General features: G+C 45.1%; 1 non-coding gene across 1 annotated transcript; it reads right to left on the minus strand.

Annotated features, from left to right (window-relative positions):
- Window positions 1-3,629: 3,629 nt before the first annotated feature.
- Window positions 3,630-3,771, minus strand: LOC111521806. Its single transcript, XR_002725073.1, has one exon. It is a non-coding gene; the product is annotated as a small nucleolar RNA SNORA67 (small nucleolar RNA).
- Between the last annotated feature and the right edge of the window lie 5,679 nt (window positions 3,772-9,450).

Genomic DNA, 9,450 nt, shown 5'->3' on the forward strand with positions numbered 1-9,450 from the left:
CTGCAAGTTTCTATTTGTGGATTTACTGGGCCTAGGGCCAAATTAAACCTTGATCGCAGCATGCCTGGCCATTGTGTAGTGTCTCTTCCAACACTAGAAATGTCTCGGAACCATTTCCCATTGAGCACATACCTAAGCACACAAGAGCATGCTGGGTGCTGCAGTGGCTTAAGAACGGATCAACAACAAAACAATAACACACTGATTAAATGTTTACAGTAAGGGGCCGGGCGCGGTGGCTCAAGCCTGTAATCCTAGCACTTTGGGAGGCCGAGACGGACGGATCACGAGGTCAGGAGATCGAGACCATCCTGGCTAACACAGTGAAACCCCGTCTCTACTAAAAAATACAAAAAACTAGCCGGGCGAGGTGGCGGGGGCCTGTGGTCCCAGCTACTCGGAGGCTGAGGCAGGAGAATGGCGGGAACCCAGGAGGCGGAGCTTGCAGTGAGCTGAGATCCGGCCACTGCACTCCAGCCCGGGCAACAGAGCGAGACTCCGCCTCAAAAAAAAAAAAATGTTTACAGTAAGGTACATGGTATTTGCAAATTACATAGCACTATGTTAGGCCCTTAATAGTAAATGACAACTATAGCAACCACATGATGATTCCAGCAATATTTATATAGTGTCAAGTAATTTATCACCACTCTCACTTATTTTAGCCCACGGAAACTTCGTAAGTAGGAGATGAGTTACATTCTCATCTTACAAATGAGCAAACTGAGTTTCTGATGGTGGTGTGCTGGGAAATGTTTAACAACCAGCTCTCTGGGGAAAAGATGTCAGGCTCTGATTGACAATGTGTGCTCATTTCCATGGTGTAAACTCTCACCATGGCCTTTTTCAAGCTGGCAGCATGCTGCTGAATGTAGAGTTGGGAAGAGATGTGCACAACCACTCAGTCCTCGAGAGCCTGTGCAGACTGGCTCCAGCACACCTCTCGTTCAGAGCAGGGAAATGACAACTCCAAGGTCACACAGATAGTTGACTCCTGAGCCCAGTTTCCTTCCTCTTTCTCACAGAGCAAAGTAGTACCGGGTCATCCAAAAACCTTTATTTAAAAAACAAAACAAAAACGTGTCCACATCTTGCAGAGCTGGACAAAAGAAGGTGGTCAAGAGATCCCAAATTGGTGGAAACTGTCCCCATTACAGGAGGAGGAAGGACACTGCCACCACTACCCCAGGGACTGGCCTATACTCATGCTTCTGTTCCAGTGTTGCTGTCTCACATTTGAAACCAATTCTGAATTTGGGTAGAAGACTTGTCTTGTTGCCTAAACAATGCCTTAACCCCATTCTCTCCCCAGAAGGGTCCTACATTTCTTAAGCTATTTTCAGTTCCTCCGCACCTACTCACTTGCAATGCTTGTCATAACAGGAAGCCAGTTTCATATACTGTAATCCCCAAACACATTGCACCCACACGTGGGGAGCGTGAGGGGCTGAGCAAGGAGCGAGGAGGCCAGGCCTTCCAAAAACTGGAGCGGCTGAGCACTGAGCCGGCCCCAAAGTGGGGCGTTCCCCCTCCCAAGCCCAGGATTCAGAAGCCAGAATCCACCTCCAGACATTCGTGTTTTCCTTTCTCATGCAGTTGCTGGTGACTTTTTTTTTTTTTTTTTAATAAAGCATTTGAGTAGGCAGCAAAGCCAGTCAGAACTGTTTATTTATAGCTGTGGATTTTCAATGCTGTATAAATTAGAAATCGTTGCTGAATGAGGCCCGTGCCCACTCACACACTCAGGGCCGCTGTCTGTGAGTCCTTTCACAGGGTTTGACTGTACACAGTCTAAAATGGGAGAAAATGACATGCTCCGAGTCAAATGACGGAGTCACAGCTAAACGGCAAAGCAGAAAACCAGCAATTATTTTTCCTCAGCACAATATGGGGAGTACGACAGGTGCAATTATCCAATATTATTTAACAGTACCGGTTTGTGGTGTAGGGAGAAAATAAAGGTTTCCGTGTCTTGGAGAGGAAAAAAAGAGAAAGAACATGCCTTGCAGCTCCTGTTTCTATGGATTAAGCTGGGTTATGTACATGGAAACTGGCCAGGATTCCAGAAGGGGATGGGAGAACCGCCTGGCTCCCTGGCCCTTCCTCCCAAGAGGCTCACGAGGAGCAGCACGGCAGGGGCTTCTGAGCAAAGGTGCCCCCAGCCTTGGGCTACTGTGGCCTGAACACCCTCTTCCCCAGGCAATAGCTCCAGGTAAGACTGTGGGGAAGGCTGGGTTTGCTGAGCCCTTGTCCGCTTGGAGAGAAACTTCCCTCCTGCTTTTGACTCTCTTTCCCTCCATTGAACTACAATGAGGTCAAAGAATGTGTGATGAGAAGGTGGTCCACAAGGAATAACTTTTAGTCCCTTAACCAGCTCCCCTTTCCCACTTCAGCACAATTTTTTTTTTTTTTTTTTTTTTTTTTTTGAGATGGAGTCTTGCTCTGTCGCCCAGGCTGGAGTGCAGTGGCGCGATCTAGGCTCACTGCAAGCTCCGCCTCCCGGGTTTACGCCATTCTCCCGCCTCAGCCTCCCAAGTAGCTGGGACTACAAGCACCCGCCACCTCGCTCTGCTAATTTTTTTATTTTTAGTAGAGACGGGGTTTCACCGTGTTAGCCAGGATGGTCTCGATCTCCTGACCTCGTGATCTGCCCGCCTCGGCCTCCCAAAGTGCCGGGATTACAGGCGTGAGCCACTGTGCCCGGCCCAGCACATTTTTATTCCTGCTCCCAAGCCTTTGCTTAAACTGGTCACACTCCCTGGAAAGACCCCTCTTCTTCTAGCTACTGTGGGATAAATAATTCATCCCTCATGGCTTCAGACCTCACTGGAGTGCCACTTCCCAGCTCTCTGAAAAGCTTTTCCTTGCCCCTCCAGGGCATTTGGCCAGCTGCCTTCTCTCAACTCCGCTAGTTAACAGCTAATCAGCTTCACACACTGCGCCATCGCTCTCTCCTTCACATATCCCCCTGGCTTCTGTTTCTGGAATGGTATGGAATGCCATGCCGACTAAAGAAAACAGTCAGGCTTTTAAAGAATTAAAGTGAGTTGTATTCAGCAGTCTTACTGTGGACTACAGACCAAGGCCTACAGCCTGGGAACAGCCTTTCAGAGAGATCCTATGAGACTGCTCCAGCCCAGGATTTCAGTCCACGCTGACAGAGAGGAAGTGGCGTTTCAGGACCTGCACAATCACATCAAATTTGCTCAGAAGTTACATCGCAGCAGAATCCCATCAAGGCTTGGGTGTAAGAGTGCATCCAGTTATAGATTACAGAGGCATAGGCACTAACCCTATTAAAGGTTTCGTCTTCAAAGCATCTTTCCAAAGAGCTGCACATCTTCACAGTCCGGGGCTTTTGTGAAATTCTGCCGGCAAGCAGAAGTGAGCAAAAGGCGCTTCTCACATTTGCTCCTTTGTCTCAAAGCTGGAAAGAACAGAGCCTTCAGAACCAGACCAGATCTGAGTTCAAATTCTGACTCCCATGGCTGGCTATCTGTACTGAACCTAGAGAAAATCAGTTACTTTTTAGAAAAATGTATTATTCGCTTATTATTTGTTTAAAAATGTATAACAATTTCAGCATGTGAATAAGAGGACACAGTCTATCCAGAAGGAGCTTAAGTATGCTATGTAGGTGGCCAAAGGAATGCAAAGGAAGTAAGCATCCCCTGTTCCTTAAAGACCTTAGGCAGGCCCGATTTTATTCCAACTCGCTGCTGTCCTAAGAGGGGCACTAGTCAGCCCCTTGGAGAGAGACTCACCTTGGATAAAAATAGTTTACTCCTCTGAGCCTTGGTTCCTTGTCTGCAAAATTAGATGATGATACCACCACAATTAAATAAGGTAATTTAAAGTGGTGGATGCAAGTGCCTGGCACCCAAGATCTCCTCTGATATAGTTTGGGTGTTGTCTCCTGGAAACCTCATGTTGAATCATGATCCCCGGTGTTGGAGGTGGGGCCTGGTGGGAGGTGTTTGGATCATGGGAGTGGATTTCTGATGAATGATTTAAAGCCATCTTCTTAGGGCTGGCCTCGTCATAGTGAGTTCTGGCAAGATCTGGTTGTCTAAAAGTGTGTGGCACCTCCTTCCCCCATCTCTCTTGCTCCAGTTCTCACTATATAACGTGCCTGCTTCCACTTCACCTTCTGCCGTGATTGTAAGCGTCCTGAGGCCTCCCCAGAAGCCTAGGAGATGCCAGCACCATTCTTCCTGTAAAGCCTGCAGAACTGTGAACCAATCAAACCTCTTTTCTTTATAAATTACCCAGCTGTGGGTATTTGTTTTATAGCAATGCAAGAATGGCCTAATTCACCATCCCACCTGCTTGACTGCAAACTCCTGGGACCAGGGGCCATGTCTTCCTCTTTATATCTCCAACAAAGCCTAACTCTGCACCATTAGAAAGTACTCAAATACACAGACGGACTTGGGGATTCCTTATAGCTTCTTAACCTTGGAGGCATCATCACCAGTTATTTTCCACCCTAGGCTTCCCTGGAAACTGATAGTCTCAACATTAGAGTCATTATTTCATTTCAGATACTCTCTCCATCTTACATACCGCAAATCTATTTACAGTGACGAGCAAATTACAGTTTCATGTGACCTGGTAGTGAATGAACATTGATAGAACAGGATGCATAGCAGACACATTTGATGAAAAGGAGAAGGAGATGAGGAATGGCCTGGAGGATAAATGGCTTGCACGCAGGGAAGCTCTAGAATGGACGATTAGATGGCCCTGATGACTCGAGCCTATAGGCTACTAGGGTCCCAGTCAGAAGACTGATCCTTAAACAGGAGGTGGGGGGATGTTGAAGACAAACCTTGTTTACATCAGCATTCATTTTACCTTAGGTGACTTCTCACCCCTTCTTGACAGATGGCACGTGCTTATCATTAAGGCCTGGTCTAGTCTGACTAGCATATCATCATCACCATGATGTCATCAGCCTCTTGCATGGTGTAGTTATTTCGGGGCCATGAAAAGGGCCTCTGTTCTCACTGCCACCCTAAATATCTTGCTAATATACAAAAAAAAAAATTTCACCAATAAAGCCGCCCATTTCATATGGAGAGCCAGATTTAATGTATAATACTTCTGAGAGAAGTAACCTATGAAACTCATGCATGTTCAATCCTCAGTGAAGGATATTTGATGATTTGAAAGTAAATTTTAATGTGGGGAAGGGTGTGCTTGGCAGAGTAAGAATGAGGATATTGTTAGTAAAGGAACAGGTACAGAAGGGTCAGCTGTAGACTCCAAGGACAAACCTTGCCTAGTTCATAATTTTTCACCATGTGAGTTGCCAAGAGATACAGGTTAGGAGTGTTCTGCACCCCTCCATGAGAGAGCTTCTTGACAGGTAGAGCACTCCAAAATGAAGCTGGTCCATGATTTTGGCAGCTGTTAGGTCAACTAAATTCTGCATGCCCTTGGAGGGGTGGACAGAGGGGACATAGCTGTGATGTGCCACTCAGTTTCCAGTCTTGATTATCTGGATGGCACTACAGGAATTTAAACTTGCTTTATGTCTTTTTTTTTTTTTTTTTTTTTTTTTGAGCCAGAGTGTCACTCTGTCACCCAAGCTGGAGTGCAGTGGTGCAATCTCAGCTCACTGCAACTTCTGCCTCCCAGGTTCAAGTGATTCTCCTGCCTCAACCTCCCAAGAGGCTGGAATTATAGTCATGTGCCATCATGACCAGATAGTTTTTGCATTTTTAGTGGAGATGGGTTTTCACCATGTTGGCCAGGCTGGCCTTGAACTGCTTGCCTCAAGCAATCTGCTTGCCTCGGCCTCCCAAAGTGCTGAGATTACATGCGTGAGCCACCATGTCTGGCCTGCTTTGTGTCTTGAGAGAGTAGTGTTGGGTTGCCACTGTGTTTTTTCCCCACAATTTAAATATGTGTTTGTTGGTAGCATAAATTAATCTTTCTTAGACCCTTAGATGCTACATCTTCCAAATTTCAACATCATGGTTTTTGTTGTTCAAATTACTATGACTGCTCATGGGTCTGTATGAGTGTGTGTGTGTGTGCGTGTGTTGTTTTTCTAAAGTTCCATGTAGATATTCAATGCCACTTTTTCATTTTCTCAAATTTATGTTTCAGAGTTGGTGCTACTGTCATCAGGGTCCTATGATGATTCTGGAAACAAAGATTGGATAACATGAATGGCTCCATGGTAGAAGCTTTGGGTATTGATATTTCTCAAATTTCCCTCAAAATGCATGAGTATCACAGCTTTTACTACCTATGAGTTGTTGCCATGCTTAAGGAGAAAGAAGACAGAGCAAAGAAAACATTAGGATTTCTTTGGCTCCTGAAGAACCTCAAGCAGTGTTGAGCTTCTCCAAGATCTCTTTCTATCCAGACATCTGTCTTACCAACCAGTCACAGAGATCCTGAAGTGTTGCAGAGAGGTGGACACTTATTAAGGGCATATTTTGTGTTTCTCTGAGGGCAAGAGTATTTCCTACTCACCACTGTGTCTCTCCCATCGAGCACAACTATATGGTTGACTTTATATGCATATGTGATGCTCAGATGGATTTAAGTAACAAGCTCAGTGTCTGACAGTGGCATTGGAATTCGAATCAAGATCTGTCTGACCCAAATGGCCCCAAATAGTTGCCACTCCACCAACAGTGCACAATCTTTCTTGACTGATATGTTCAGAAATACATTTTACATCATAATCCAGTAGAAACACACACACACAACACACATCTGTGAAGTTTCATAAACATACTCTATTTTAATATGGGTGACATGCCACTTTATTTTCTATGATGTTGTTTTCTATTCCATTAAAATATGTCGTGACCATGAAATTGATTTCTTAATGCAATAATAGTGTTATTAAAAATAATGAATTTCTTTTTTTTTTTTTTCTTTTTTGAGATGGACGGAGTCTTGCTCTGTCGCCCAGGCTGGAGCGCAGTGGCATGATCTCTGCTCACTGCAAGCTCCGCCTCCCGAGTCACGCCATTCTCCTGCCTCAGCCTTCGGAGTAGCTGGGACTGCAGGCACCTGCCACCTCGTCCAGCTAATTTTTTGTATTTTTAGTAGAGACGGGGTTTCACTGTGTTAGCCAGGATGGTCTTGATCTCCTGACCTCGTGATCCGCTGGCCTAAGCCTCCCAAAGTGCTGCGATTACAGGCGTGAGCCACCACACCCGGCCAAAAATAATGAATTTCTTAATGCAATAATAATAATAATAGGGTTCAACTTAGTTCAGTAAGTTGGACAACACTCCACTCCACCACACTGTAGGATTCGTTCATTCATTACACAAATCATTATAAAGTGCCTACTATGTGTATGTGCCTGGCCATATGCATGCCATGGCCTGAGGATAGGGACATGGTGGTCATCCGCCTGGCATTTGCAGGCCTGTGTCGGAGGCTCGCATGCTTTCATCTTGCCGCTCCTTTGAGAAGCCAAGCCTGGCTTTCCCAGCTTCCTCTGTTAACAGCTGCTCCGCTAGACTCAGCTCCTCTGAGATGCTAACAGGAAGAAGAAAAGGATCCCTTCCACCATAAGAGCTTACAAAACCTTCCGCTGAGGCTTAAGTCTGGCCTGAGCAAATATATTTGGTTACACTTTAGGGATTTGTTTTCACTCAACACTAAATTTTATTAAGATTCTAATAATGCAGTTAGATGACGTAGAGTTAGGAAAATATGTACTGTATGACTTTTACAATACCTTGCCAGGAATCTGGTGCATGATTCTGAAGATTCCAAATCTAGACATGTTTTATTCCTTATGAAAATTTTTCTAACTACGTTCTAAAATGCACTTATGTTGCCATTTTATATATATGCATTAACTCAACTTTGCCAATTTTTTTTTTTTTTTTTTTTTTTTTGAGATGGAGTTTTGCTCTTCTTTCCCAGGCTAGAGTACAATGGCATGATCTCAGCTCACTGCAACCTCTGCCACCTGGGTTCAAGTGATTCTCCTGCCTCAGCCTCCCGAGTAGCTGGGATTAGAGGTATGTGCTACCATTCCTGGCTAATTTTGTATTTTTAGTACAGATGGGGTTTCACTGTGTTGGTCAGGCTGGTCTCGAACTCCTGACCTCAGATGATCCACCCACCTTGGCCTCCCAATGTGCTGGGGTTACAGGCATGACGCACCGCACCCAGCAACTTTGCCCATTTTTAAAATCATGTGGTTAAATAAAATTGTCTTTCTTGTAAAATAGATTCCATTATCACTGCCAGTATTTTTCCTCTTCCAGACTCATCCTGCCATCATGACCTTTTGTTACCCTCACATATCGCCAAACTAAGAGGAAGAGGCCAAAAGAATCACTGGACACCAATTCATAGTTTTCCCACTCAGCAATGTGGATTTCTATGCATTCCTCAAATCAAGGGAAAGGAAAGAACCACTCCAAAATGTCCTTCCAATTCACAGATGAACACCTCTAAGTCCACTTGGGAACCATTTTAGACCCCAAGCATGGAAGACAGGGATTATTGGCATGACTATATACACAACGACAAAAGTAAACTTACCCATTCATTCTAGGGCTTAACGAAAATGCCGCAGCTGCATGAATCGTGGTTCTGCAGTTGCTTATTGGGGATGGCATTGAAAGCATAACTTTAAGGGGGATCCCCAAGATGAGAGCCAAGAAGATGCTAAGCTATTTGAGCATGAGGTGCTTGTCAGATAGAGATCAAAGGATAGCCAGCCGCTCTTCCCTGGTTGGTGAGTGGAGGTGCCCGAGAGGGCACTCTTTGGTGTTGACTTATTGCGTCTCACCTTCTCCCTTCCTAAACTCAACCCTTGCCATTTCACTGTATCTCTCACACTGTCACAGTCGAAAGACCCTCCAAGCGCCAGTGGCCTTTGTGCCTAGCACAGAAATCATCACCCTAGACTGCTTACTTAGCATCTAAATAATTCCAATTCACATTTAACTAAAATTTCACTATTACTAAATTCAGTTATATTTGCAATATAAATTTATTTTAGTTACAATAACCTAGAAGTAGTATAGTTACGATTATTATCTGTTTTAGTTTCCTGGAGCTACCAAAGCCAAGTATCATAAACTAGGTGGCTTAAAAAATAATAGAAATGTGGCCAGGCGTGGTAACTCACGCCTGTAATCCCAGCACTTTCGGAGGCCAAGGCGGGTGGATCATGAGGTCAGGAGTTCGAGACCAGCCTGGACAACACAGTGAAATCCCTTGAAACATCTCTACTAAAACAACAAAAATTAGCTGAGCATGGGGGCGGGTGCCTGTAATCCCAGCTACTCGGGAGACTGAGGCAGCAGAATCGCTTGAACCCGGGAGGCAGAGGTTGCAGTGAGCTGAGATCCCGCCACTGCACTCCAGCCTGGGTGACAGACTAGACTCTGTCTAAAAATAAATAAATAAATGATAGAAATGCATCCTCTCACCGTTCTGCTAGCCAGCAGT

Source organism: Piliocolobus tephrosceles, chromosome 5 (assembly GCF_002776525.5).
Source record: "Piliocolobus tephrosceles isolate RC106 chromosome 5, ASM277652v3, whole genome shotgun sequence".
Taxonomy (NCBI): Eukaryota; Metazoa; Chordata; class Mammalia; order Primates; family Cercopithecidae; genus Piliocolobus; species Piliocolobus tephrosceles.